Below are 12,377 nucleotides of genomic sequence, written 5' to 3' on the forward strand. Positions count from 1 at the left end.
GGAGTGTTTTAGTACAGAGTCAGCATGCACCAGCAGAACATGACTGGGACTGGATCCTAGGGGGCTGGGTCAAGGGGGGGATACAGAGTTGGCTAGGGGAGGGTTTCTCACTACAGAAGGACAGTCCCATGCTACAGGATTTACACCACGGCAAGGGCCCCAGTAGGTGGGGCTAACATGCTTCTGGGTTCGCTCTTGGATGCTTGGGCAAAGCGATGGCGGGCACTAAGTGAAGCATCAGTGACGAATTGTCCTGGTCAATGACGGAGGAACAGATTAGAGGCTCAGAGAAGTGGATATGCTACAGTGGAAGTGGTATATAAGGCCAGAAAACCACAAGCCTATGTATTCCATAGAAGGGCTCAGAGGACTCTCCATTTCCCAAAGTGACAAGGAATTTAGCAGTGAGAGGAACATCAGGTCGTGAAACCTCGGGGATGGCTATTCTCTGTGGGCTAGGGCTCAGGGCGGGAGGTGCTATTAATGAACTGGGCTTTCTAGCAGAAGCGGGACAAAGGGATCCCCGAATAATGGAGTGCTTAACTGTCCAAAGCAAAGTGAACACAATTTTCAAAACAGAAGGCATGGTTGGCGTATTGTCGGAGTGCTTAACTCACCCGGAGCTGTGAAGTGCTTGCTAGAACACGGAGTTCCTGGGGGACAGATAGATGGGAAGCCAACCACAGTATTGCTTACTTGTCCAATCAATTTGTAGAGTCAAAACTAAATCAAGGATGGATAAACGAGGCGGAGGGCAGCTACCCTAATAAAAGTCACACTCCCTTGCCTAATTTCTTGATGTAGACCAAATTTTAAGGCCACATTGACAAGAAAGGCTGGGTCTCCCAGACGAAGGAGCCTGCAACAGCACAGCAAGGATGAATGGTGATGATTCCTCATCCTTCCCCAAAGGGACCTATGGCCATTAACTCCGGAAACAACTGTACATGGGGGAAGGGGAGCATCCAGACACTTCAAGAATGGATGGACCCAGGGTCCAAGTTGACATTGATACCGGGTGCCCAAAACATAATTAGCCCTCTGCCAGAGTAGAGTTTTATGGGGGCTAGGCAGTAAACGGATCCTGGTCCAGCCCAGCTCACTGGGCCCACGGCCTCATGCAGAAGCCACCTACCCAACCCTCAAAGGCATAGCTGGAATGGATGTCCTTGGTAGCTGCCAGAATTTCCACATTGGTTTCTTAGTCTGTAGGGTAAACAACATGGTAGTGGGGAGGCAAGTGGAAGCTTACAGTAGGGACATCCAGGTGGAGGTTTCTGAAATTGTTTCCTCACTCCCGCCCTGGCCAGATTAAAAAATTAAAATCAGTATTGTGTCCCAAAGATTAGTATCCTCCTTATAAACACAGAGGATGATGCTTCACCAGACTGGTCCCTACAGAAACCAGACAGATGCTGGAGAATGACAGTGGACAGCCCCACACTCAATCAGGTGCAGTGTTTAATCACCCCCACTGCGACAATGGTGCCTCAGCCATATCTCAGCTAGAACAGAGCGATGTGGCCTTGGGTACGGGGCATGCAGCCTCTGATCGGGTGAGTTTGCTCCTTCCATCTCCTTCAAGAAGGACTTAGAAGCAGTTTGTATTGACGTAGGGAAGGCACCAGTATACACTTACTGGTATGTGTATTTCTTGCTTTAGGGCCATGTTAACTCTACTGTCTCTGTCACAATAGATCAAATGGACCTGGATAGTCTGGATGTTTCACCGAGCATCACACTGGTCCTTTGTATTGATGACACAGTGTTCATCAGACTGAATCAGTGAGAAGTGGCAAGTACTTTGGAGACCTTGTGCTCCAGAGGGTGGGAGATAAACCCCATGAAGATGTAGGGGTCTGCCACATCAATGAGACTATTAGGTAACTGGTGGTTTGAGCCTGCTGGGACATCCCCTGCAAAGTAAATGACACGTTATCGTATTTTTCACTGTCTATCTCTGAAAAGGCAATTCGACTCCTGGTAAGCCTTTTGGGTTCTGGAGACTACAAATTCAACTACTTTTACCCAGAAGGTCACAGGAAGCTTCCAGCCTTGAGTGGGACCCAGAGCAGAAAAGATTTCTGTAAGCCCTACTGCTTAGACCATATGACCTGTCAGAGCCTGCGACATTAGAGGGAACTGAAGGAAAAACACTGTATGGAACTGAAGGCAAAACCCAAAAAAGCAAGGTTTTGGAGCAAGGGCCAACCATCTGCAGCCGAGAATTATCGGCCATTTGAAAAGCAGCTCCTGATTCGTTGCTGGGCACGGGTAGGGATAGAAAGCCTAACCATGTGACTTCGGGGGATTGTGCAACTAGAAATGTCCATCATGAGCTATGTTCTCTTACCCCCACCAAGTCATGCATTTGGGGGGTGCAGGAGTGATTCTTCAAAGATGGAAGCGGTCCATCTGAGATTGGGCCCGAGTCCTGAGTAGTGCCAAGGGTGCGACAAAGCTGCATGAGCAGGGGGCTCAGACCTCTGTGCCCCCCACCACTATTGCACCTGTCTCCCTTGTTCACACCTGTGATCACTTGGAGTGTCCCCTGAGATCCACTGATGGAGAAGGAAAATGCCTGGGCTTGGTCCATGGCTGCGGAGGCTTGGTACGTGGGTACCCACTGACAATGGACTTGGACTGCACTGAAGGCCAGTAGTGAGAGGAAGTCCTCCTATGGGCAGGGCTTTAGGGCGCGCAGCTGGTCACCACCATGTGCAGAGGGAAAAGTGACCTAAGGTAAGAATGTGGGTAGATTTGTGGGCGGTGGCAAAGGGCTTGGTTGGTCAATTAGGGATCTGGAGAAAACAGACTGAAATATCAGGGATAAAGAGGCCCGAGGAAGAGACGTGTGGAGGACGTACAGGAGTGGTCAGGAAGTGAGAAGACCTGCGCATTGTGTGTCAGCGTCCCCAGAGAGCACTCACTGTGGAAGAGGCACTAAACAGCCAAGGAGATAGAGCGGCCTGGTCAGCTGACGTCAGCCAGCCTCTGTCATCAGTGCTGGCAAGTGGGTGCGTGAAGAGCGTAGCCAGGGCAGTGGTGGAAGCGATGCGCAGAGCCTGAGTCCCCACGGGCCACAGCTAAGCCACCAACCGCCACGCTCCATGGCCAGCTTACCAACAGGGACACCAGTGCTGGGCCTCTGCTGTGGCACCATCCCTGGATGAGCTTAAGGCATTTGGGGGATGGATAATTCAATTGAATTCTTTTCACCCTGGCTTCAGAGCCTCAGCCAGCGCTGCCGGACTTACCGAGGGTTTGGTACACGGATCCAGGGTCCTACATAACGTAGCATTGCACTGCTGGACTAATTTTACAGCAAAATAGGCTCAACAGTGGACACAAAGGGTCCTTTGGCTCTGTCACAAGTCATCCGCTACCAGCCTGGTGGAGCATTGGCAAGCCCAGCTAAGGGACCATCTTGAGATGATGCTTGGAGAGGATGGGGTGCCATCTTCCAGAACGTAATTCTTACCCTAAATCAATGACTGGTATATGATGCTGTGCCCTCAGTTGGTCGAATTCATAGGTCCAGCATGCAGGGCACAGAAGTAGGAGGGGCATGGTCACTGTCACTGACTGTGGTCCACTAGGGCACGCTAAGCTCCAGGGCCCTTAGCTCTGGAGATCCTGGCTCCCAGGGGAGGATCTCTTCTACTAGGCCACACAGCAGGATTCCCTTTCCACAGTTGGGGACAGGGGCTACCCAATCCCTCCCAGCTTCCGTGCTTAGAGGCCAGTGGGAAAGGACAGGAGTCACCACCGTGCACGTTGTGCACATCGGTCCTGTGCTGTCACACACTGGGGCAGAGGAGCTCTGCTCAGCACCCAGGTGGCCCAGTGGGACATCTCCTGGTACTCCCTGCCCAATTCCGATGGCAAATTGACACTGCCAGGAGCCACTTGAGAAGGACATGGTGGTCAAGAAGAGTGAGCATCTGGGTCACCCCACCAGGCAAGGCCCTAGCCCAGCAGAGGTGCTAGCTGGGGTGGAGAAGAATCTAGAATGTGTAGTAGGGGAGGAAGGTGATGAGTACCAGTGGTCCTAAGCCCAGCTCACCTTCCTTATCCCTCTGACCTTCCTCTTATAAGGTTTCCCAGGACTAGAAACCAAGCAAAATCCTGGGAGCAGTTCCCAGATGGGGTAGAATTATGCTAAGAAGCAAATGGACGCCAGCTCCTGAGAAGGCAGACCGTAGGGCAGTGGTGCTGCCCAGATCCCCCGTCAGGACCCAGCCCCCCATCCCTCCTGCTGTCCGGAGTGCTTTCTGCTGCTGGCTCATGCTGACACCCTCCCCAGGAATTGCCCTAGCGGCCTGAAGAGCTGTCCTGCCCAGGGTCATGCCTCTTTGTCCCCAGGGCCACCTGTGTCCTTCGGCTGGTCCATGTGATGTTACGAAGGCCTGGGTTCCCTTATCCTCACCTGGGACCCTTTCGAGGGGCCATCCCAGCTCCAGAGGCCCTTGTGGGAGCAGCCACAGCCCCCAGCGTAACGGCTTCCCGCTCACCTTCCCACTCTGCCCAGCCGGCCTCTTCACCCCTCACAGGCGGTGTCCCCACGTGCCTGCTGCCCTAGAACCCAGCTCTGAGCCTGGTTCCTGGGTGGCTGGACAAGACACCGCCATCCTCAGGTGCCCACAGTGACGCCGTGGGTCCCCGTACATAACAATGTCTCACTTTTCGTTCCCTTGCAGCCCTCAGAGGAAAAAATATTTTTCTTCTCTTATTTCCTTAACACCTCTCTCAGACTCACTAATTCCTCCTTTCGACAGAGAAGAGCAGGCCACAGGTTCAGATCTGGGAACACATAAGGCCAGGTATCTTTTATTTATTTTTATGTTTTACTTCTATTTATAACAAGGGATGCTGATTTTCTATTTATACTCGAGACAGAAAAGTTCTGTTTAAAGTAAATTTAAGTCAGAAGGAGTGAGTTGGTTTGAAGAAAAACATACTGAATAAATGGTAGTTGTGGCAGGAGCGGGGAAGGTGGTTTATTGAAGGTAGAAACGTGGGAAACACCTGCCTCTGCGATGTCTCGTGCGTGGAGGGCCACCCCTCTGCGTCAGGTGAGTAGGGGCCCCACGAGAGCCAGCCCCATGACTCCATTCTTTGTGAAGTCCTCGGGCCCTGCACTAAGCAGAGATGCCGTGTGGAATGATCTGCCTCCGTGTCCTATTCTGCAGCTGGCCAACGGGGGCCTCCGGCACTGAGTCTCTCTCTTATTCCCTGTCCTCACACCAGCACTCCGCATGGGCCAAGACCCAGGGTAGGCGTGGTGGGCAGAATTCGAAGAGGGTCCCAGAATTCACCTCCAGTATGCGTGTCCTTTATAATCTCATCCTTTGAGTGGGGGTAGGGCCTTTGGAGGATGCATGTGATTCCTATGATTAGCGTTCATTATACAGCAAAGCTAAAGGGATTTTGCATATGTAGCGAAGGCCCCAAATCATTTGATTTTGAGATAATTGAAAGGGAGATTATCCCAAGTGGGCCTGCCTTAATCAGGTGAAAGCTCTCTTGAAAAAGGCCTGGGCCCTGGGTGGCTCAGTCAGTTAAGTGTCTGACTTTTGATTTTGGTTCAGGTCATGATCTCAGGGTTGTGAGATTGAGCCCCAAGTTGGGCCCCACACCCAGTGTGGAGCCTGCTTAAAATTCTCTCTTTCCCTCTCCTTCTGCCCCTCCCACCACCCCTTCCCCTCACAGCTCCTGTGCTCTCTCTCCCTCTTCCTCTCTCTCAAAAAAAAAAAAAAAAAAAAAAATTAAATTAAATTTAAAAGGCTGGGCCCTTCGCAGAGAGAGAGTGCTTTCTGCTGGCCTTGAGGAAGCAAGATGCCTTGTTGTGAGGGGGGCTACGAGGGAACTCAGGGGAGCCTCAAGGAGCTAGGTGCAGCCTTGCTGACAGCCAGCAAGAGAGCGGGGAACTCAGTCTCCCACCCCCAGGTGATGGGAAGAAGAGGACTTCAAGCTCCAGAAAGGACTGCAGCCTGGCCAGCACCCATGTGGCCGCCTGTGAGACCTTGCTGGGAGGACCCAGAGGAGCCATGCCAGGCTCTGGACCCATGCAAAATCCCGGAGATCTTCAACGCATGTTACTTTAAGCCACTGCATTTGCGGAAATGCAGCTGTAAGAAGCCAGCCCTGCAAGCAGCCTTAGTAAACAGTGGCTGCGTGAGCAGAGGAGCTGGGCAAGTCTCTGCTCGCCAGCCTCTGGTCTGTCATCGGATTGGTGGGCTTTTCTCACCAGAGAAAATGGGGTAAGTGAGAAGGGAAGGTTAGTGTCTGCAGTAAATTGCCCCTGAGCTTGCTTGGTGTAGATAAGGAACAGGCCTGAGCTTTGCTCTCGTCATCTCAGAAGGGGCCCTCTCAGCCCCACCCTTGGGCACTGGCCCGTGTGTCCACTCCACGGCTCATTCTGGGGAAGATATCCCAATCCCATCTCTCCCCCTGGCCTGCCCCCCTCCCCTTTAAGGTCTGGGCTGGGAGTGGAATGTGCCCAAGACCGCTCTTGTGACCCCTCCAAGAATGGAGGGCCTCTCCTTTATTGCCCCAGCCAGCCCTTCATCCTTGACGAGCACCCAGGATGGCCTGGCCTCTCTGGGACGGTCCCACCGTCCACCATCTACCCTGCCTCCAGCCAGCAGCACTGGACTTCCCCCAGGCCACCTGCCAGTCCCCACCCTGGGTTTCTCAGAGCCTCACACCAGGCCCAGGCCACTGGCTCCTAAGCTCGCCAGCCCCACTCCAGCATCTCCTCTCTGCTCGTCCCAGCAGGTCTCACCCCTTCTGCGTGTCCTCCAGCTCCACAGCTGCCCAGCCTCCCTTTCCCGAATGGAGAACCCAGCATCTACACCCCTGAGAAAACTGAGGTCCCTGCAGTGGCCAGCTGTGGTGGTCTGCCCACATGGCTTCTCTCTTTCTTGTTGACCCAACACTCTGCTTCCTATGGAGGAGGGCTGCTCCCCAAAACACACACATGTCTCAGGGGGGCTGCCTGTCTGAGAGGCCGCCCTCTGGCTGAGTCAGTGGGTCCAGTTCGTGATGAGCCAGTCCAACACCCGACCTGGTCACCGTGAATCCCAGGGAAGCATCCCAAGTGAGTTAGTCACTGTTGATAGGATGTATCCGAGCGGATTTGATGGGATAAGCCCCATTTGTCAGGTTGCACAGGTGGAATGACATTAAGGCCAGACCTGGCTGTGGCTGCCATGTTCCCTGTAACACAGAGACGCCTGTCTCTCACAGAAGAGCCCTGTGCCAGCTGAGGAAGGAGGAGGTGGAGAGGGCAGAGATGAAGACAGGAGGGAAGGGGAGGATAGGTATCTATCTATTGCTGTGTGACGAATTCCCCCCAATTTACAGTGGCTTCTAATAGTACGCACTTACCTCAGAGTTTCTGTGGGTGGGTCATCTGAATGTGGCTTAGTTCAGAGTCTTTCTTGAGGCTGTGGTCAAGGTGTTGGCTGGGACCACAGTCATTTTAAGGTTTCAGTAGGGCAGAATCTGCTTCAAAACTCCCTCATGAGGCCCTTGGCAGGACTCAGTTCCTTGTGGGCTGTTGAGCTGAGTTCCTTGTGGGCAGTTCCTTGTGGGCTGGTTCTTGCTAGATTCCAAACTCATGCTTGGCGTTCCTTTACTTCTCTTTCTGGATGCTTCCAATCCCCGTCCTGCATGTCCACCAAGACCTAGGTCCGGATCACAGGCCAGTGTATCCCATCAGCTCCTGGATAGCTAACCTCTTTCTTGGGTCTGAGGTGTTTCCCTCCACACCTGTTTCTTCTCCTGTGATGATGGTACCAGGTATGGAGACTTGAAGCTTCAGGGTCACTGCTGGCTCCTCCCTTCTTTAACCACACACCTTAACCATGCACATGGCCATCTTCTTCTCCAGGTCTTTGTCACCTCTTGCTTCTTGTCCCCATCCTGCCCTTACCCCTTTCACTCCTCTCCTTCTGGACAGCATAGTAATCCTTCTCATGTCAGAGTTGACCCTGTCACTTGCCTATTTATAAAGTATCACTTGTCCCCCTCACCCCTGGCACTGCCGACCCTCTCAGGATTGTCCTGCCCCCCCCACACCCTCTCCTCTTGGCACCCTGGTTTTGCTTCTCATTCCTGCCAATGCCCTTCATTCTCCCAAGCTAGACTTCCCTCAGCCTAGAACGTCCCCCTATCCCAGACCCACCTATGCAATCTTCTCCCACCTTCAAGGTTCAGGGTCAAGTTCCATCTTGCCCTAGAAGCCCTCCCAGAGGCTCCCAAGCCTCTAAAGCCCTTTCCTCATCCTCAGAATAGGACTTGTTTCAGATGGCCCTGTAAAGAAGGGTTCCTGCAGATGGCCTGTCCCTGTACAGTGGGGGCTCCTGGGGAGACAGTGGCTGCTGAATTCCGGCCTATGGCGGTGCTCGAGGGCAAAGATGGGTTTGCTCCAGGGCTGTGGTAGGGAAGAAGAGGGAGACCCAAAGGCCTGGGGGTGATGCTTCTCCAGTCACTCACAGCTCCTTGCCCCTGCTTCCCTCTTGCCTCCCCTCGGAGGCCTTGAACACAAAGCAGGAAGGAGGAAGGGTCAGGGAACAGAGCTTCTCAACTCTGAACACGTTGGTAGTTTCCTCTGGTTCTAGAAGGGGTGCTGGTCCTCCATGATTTACTGAGGATTGATAGAAACCAAAGTTAAGCTAGCACAGCTGAGAAGGAGGGACTGACTGGCTTAGATAAGCAGGCCGTCCAGAGCAAGTGGTGCAGCCAGCCTTGGGGAAAACTCAAACCCCAGACCTCTGCGTTGCTAGCACCCTCCCCCTGCTTCCTTCCTTCCTTCCTTCCTTCCTTCCTTCCTTCCTTCCTTCCTTCCTTCCTTCCTTCCTTCCGCTCTAAAATGAAAACAGCTTTCATGTTAACTGGTTATACAATTACTATTTGGCTATTATTTAAAAAAATGAGAGCAGTGTATAAGGTAACTATTCACATTCTGTTTACCATCTGAACAAAGGGCAGGCAATTATTTTTCTATAAGGGTCCAGATAGTAAATATTTTAGGCTTTGTGGGTTGTATGACCTACTCTGCCCACGAAAGCAGTCATAGACAATATATAAATGAATGGGCATGGCTGTGTGCCGATAAAACTTTATTTACAGAAATAAGTGACGGGCCAAATTTGGCCTCTAAGCTGTAGTTTGCCCACTCCTGGTGTGGACATTTTCTTTCTGCCTTAGATATCAGCTTATCCTCTCCTATGCCAGAATAATGGGGGAGAGCTAGGAGTGGAGGGGTCATGGGTCCAGAGGCATAGTTTATAGCCAACGAGGAAAAGCGTGATTCTACCAGCCCAGTTTGAAAATCTTGGTGGAGGACTTTGGCTCGTCAGTTGCCCAACTCTGGAGCAATCTCAAGAGAAACCTGTAGGAGGGGTTATCTGACTGCTTCCTGGTGGTAGAGCGATGCACCGTGTCTTAGATGAAAGTATATAAAATGCTGTTTGAGATATATAAAATAATCAATGTCCAGTACATTCTATATCCCTTGAACATAAGTCAGCTTTTGTGAAACCAGTCTTGATTATTACTATGATATGATTTTAAGAACCCAGATTTTTTTTACTTACCATGTCCCATCATCTATGTTTTCCTCCTTAGAGTTTAGTTGGTCCCCTGACAACTTTCCACCTTTGTAAATACACTTCAGGCTATAGTATGTCTCTCCCAGTTGGTATCCTTTCATCCAGATGGACTCATAATATTGGTCTCCTGGGGCCTACTTGGTTTCTTATTGGCATTTCTTCCTTTCCCCACAGCCCTTCTCCAAGTCCCACTCCCTGCCTTTAACAGGTCAGATCCTAGGCGGCATGAGGAAGCTCCTGTCCGGTCAGACCCTACAGTGGCCAAAGATGTGCTCTGTGAACTTCCTGTTTCTGACCCTGATGGTAGAACTCCCTATCCCCACCCGGGGACCTAGGGCAGCCCAATGCAGATGAGGGCATCTGCCCCGGCCCAGGCAAGCAGTGCTGTGGATCGAGGCTGTTGGTTGAACCCCTTGGCACCTTAGCGTCTCAGGAGGAGACCCTGCCTCTGTCTCCTTCCCTGGCTGCCTGAGGTCCCCACGCCCAGCTTACCTCTGGGGTCAGCCCACCTGAGTGCAGGTTCCTCGTAGGCCTGCCTGTGTGGTCTGGCTGACTTTGCTCCCTTCTCTGGCTTCCATTCATATCTGGCCTCAGCTTAGACCTCAGTGCATATTACTTAAATTCTGGACCCATGGAAAGCACCATGGCCCATTGGAAAGAGACCACATTGGGATCTCTGGACAAGGGTCTGGCCCCTGGCTTCATCCTGGAGCAGGTGTGGGACCTTGGCAAGTTCTGTTTCCTCTTCTGTTACATGCAGATAATCATGAACTTTCCTCACAGGGTGGTTGTGAAGAGATAACAATTGAGATAGTATGTACTGTTCTCATCACAGGACAAGGGTGCCATGTTGATTGGCGGGGGACCTTCCCGGTTTTGGCACTAAAAGTCCTGCCCCCCGGGAAACTCTTAGTCCCAGACAAATGAACACTGCAGGATATGCTGCAAAGCCATCAATTCTGGTTTCCTCCTCTCCCACTGCAGCCCTTTCACGGAGACCGATGTCCTCACCCACCTCCATTTCCATCTTTGAGACTTCCCCAGGCCGTCCCGTAGCCCCCTGGTTGCTGCGTTAAGACCCCAGAGACAACCCCACAGTCTGGTATCCTCTGTGTGCTAGACTCAGCCTTAGCTTTCCCTCTAGCCTGGCCTGTCCCAGCAGGATCCAGGCGCTGCTGGAAGGGCTGAGGCCAGGCCCGCTGCCACTAAGCCTCAGGCCAGGCTCCCCCTGTGTTCACGCTCACTCAGGCCTGCCTGCTGGAGGTGGTATATGTGCTGATGGAAACTGCTGCCCCCCAGCCACCCTGCTGTCCTCCCCGGCTGCATTGCCAGGGCATCGTGCAACCCATCTGCCTAGCCAAGCTCCATCTGCACCCCCTGCCCCCTGGATGCTGGTGCTGCCCCTCAGGATTCCCTCTGTTCATGACCACACCCATATGGGCTCTTCTGTGGCATCCAGCTGTTTTCAGGGAAGAGGAAATGGTTTGGCGGGCTTGACACACGGAGCACTGGGTCAAACAGGATGGAAAGGGCCAGACTGACAAGGCAGCTGGATGCCAGGCCGCAGCTTCTGAGGACGTGGGAGCCATGGGGGCTTGTGAGCAGGGATGGGGGCTTGGAGGTCTGACTGGGGAGAACCTGGGCTTCAGGGGCCCCAGGAGGGAGGTAATGAGGGACTGCCCCCCCACACACCCTGCCTGCTCCATGGAAAGGACTCAGACTGTTGGCCTTCTGTCCTCCCCTGTTCACAGTGCCTGGGGAAGGGTTGTGGATACAGCACATTACACCAGGTTACAAGGCCCTCTGCTTTGGCCACTTTCTTTGTTGTCAGTTCCGAGTGTGACAGAGCGAAAGCCCTTGAAGCAAACTAGACTCACAGGCCATTCTGGTGCCCTCGCCTCAAATTCAGATGAGTCAAGGTCACAGTTTGTACGGGAGAGGATCATCCCACACGAGACTGGTGCGAATCTCTCAGGAGCTTTTGCCCGATCTCTGCTTTGTGAGCATTTGTCTCTGCCCCACCTAGAACCCCGGTATTGATTACAGCTGTCTGATGTAGGTAAGCAGGGTACGATTCAGGTGCCATTAATTCATCAGATGTGGGGCTTCTCAATATGTGTTCCTTTGTGTGGTTTATGCTCACTCGCGCCCACTTTTGTGCACAGTGCAGATCTGGGTGTCCGTCCCTGCTCACAGGGGTGCTTTGTGACCAGGGACCCTGAGCCCATGACTGTACTGGTCCCAACTCAGCATAGCATCAGACTGTCAAGCAGAAATGCTGACATGGGCAGAATCCTTTTAGCTTTGCTGAGAAAAGGTATTTGCTTATTTATTATAGATACACTTAAAACTCATTGAAGAACATATGGACAATATAAAAAGCAGAGATATGAGGAATGTCCTGTTTTTGAAGCACCCAAAGTCATTGGGGAAGGGTTGTTTACTTCTCTTCCATCCTTACTCTGTGAAAGTCTTCCTTTTCACACGGCTGAGATCATTCTGTGTTCACATCTTTGGATTTTCCTTTCATCACTAAATATTGGAACATAAGCATTTCTTTATATCCCAATAAACTTTTCAAAAGCAGATTTTAATTGACTGCATATTTCACTGATTAGCTTTACCATTGTTCCGTTAACAAATCTCCCCTTATTGATGATTGCAGTTTTTCCTATTATAAAAAATACCAAAAGGAACATCTTTGTGCAATAAATTTTCCCCACATTTAGAATCATTGTGGTTTCAGCAAATAATTTG

Source organism: Ailuropoda melanoleuca, chromosome 6, assembly GCF_002007445.2.
Source record: "Ailuropoda melanoleuca isolate Jingjing chromosome 6, ASM200744v2, whole genome shotgun sequence".
NCBI lineage: Eukaryota > Metazoa > Chordata > Mammalia > Carnivora > Ursidae > Ailuropoda > Ailuropoda melanoleuca.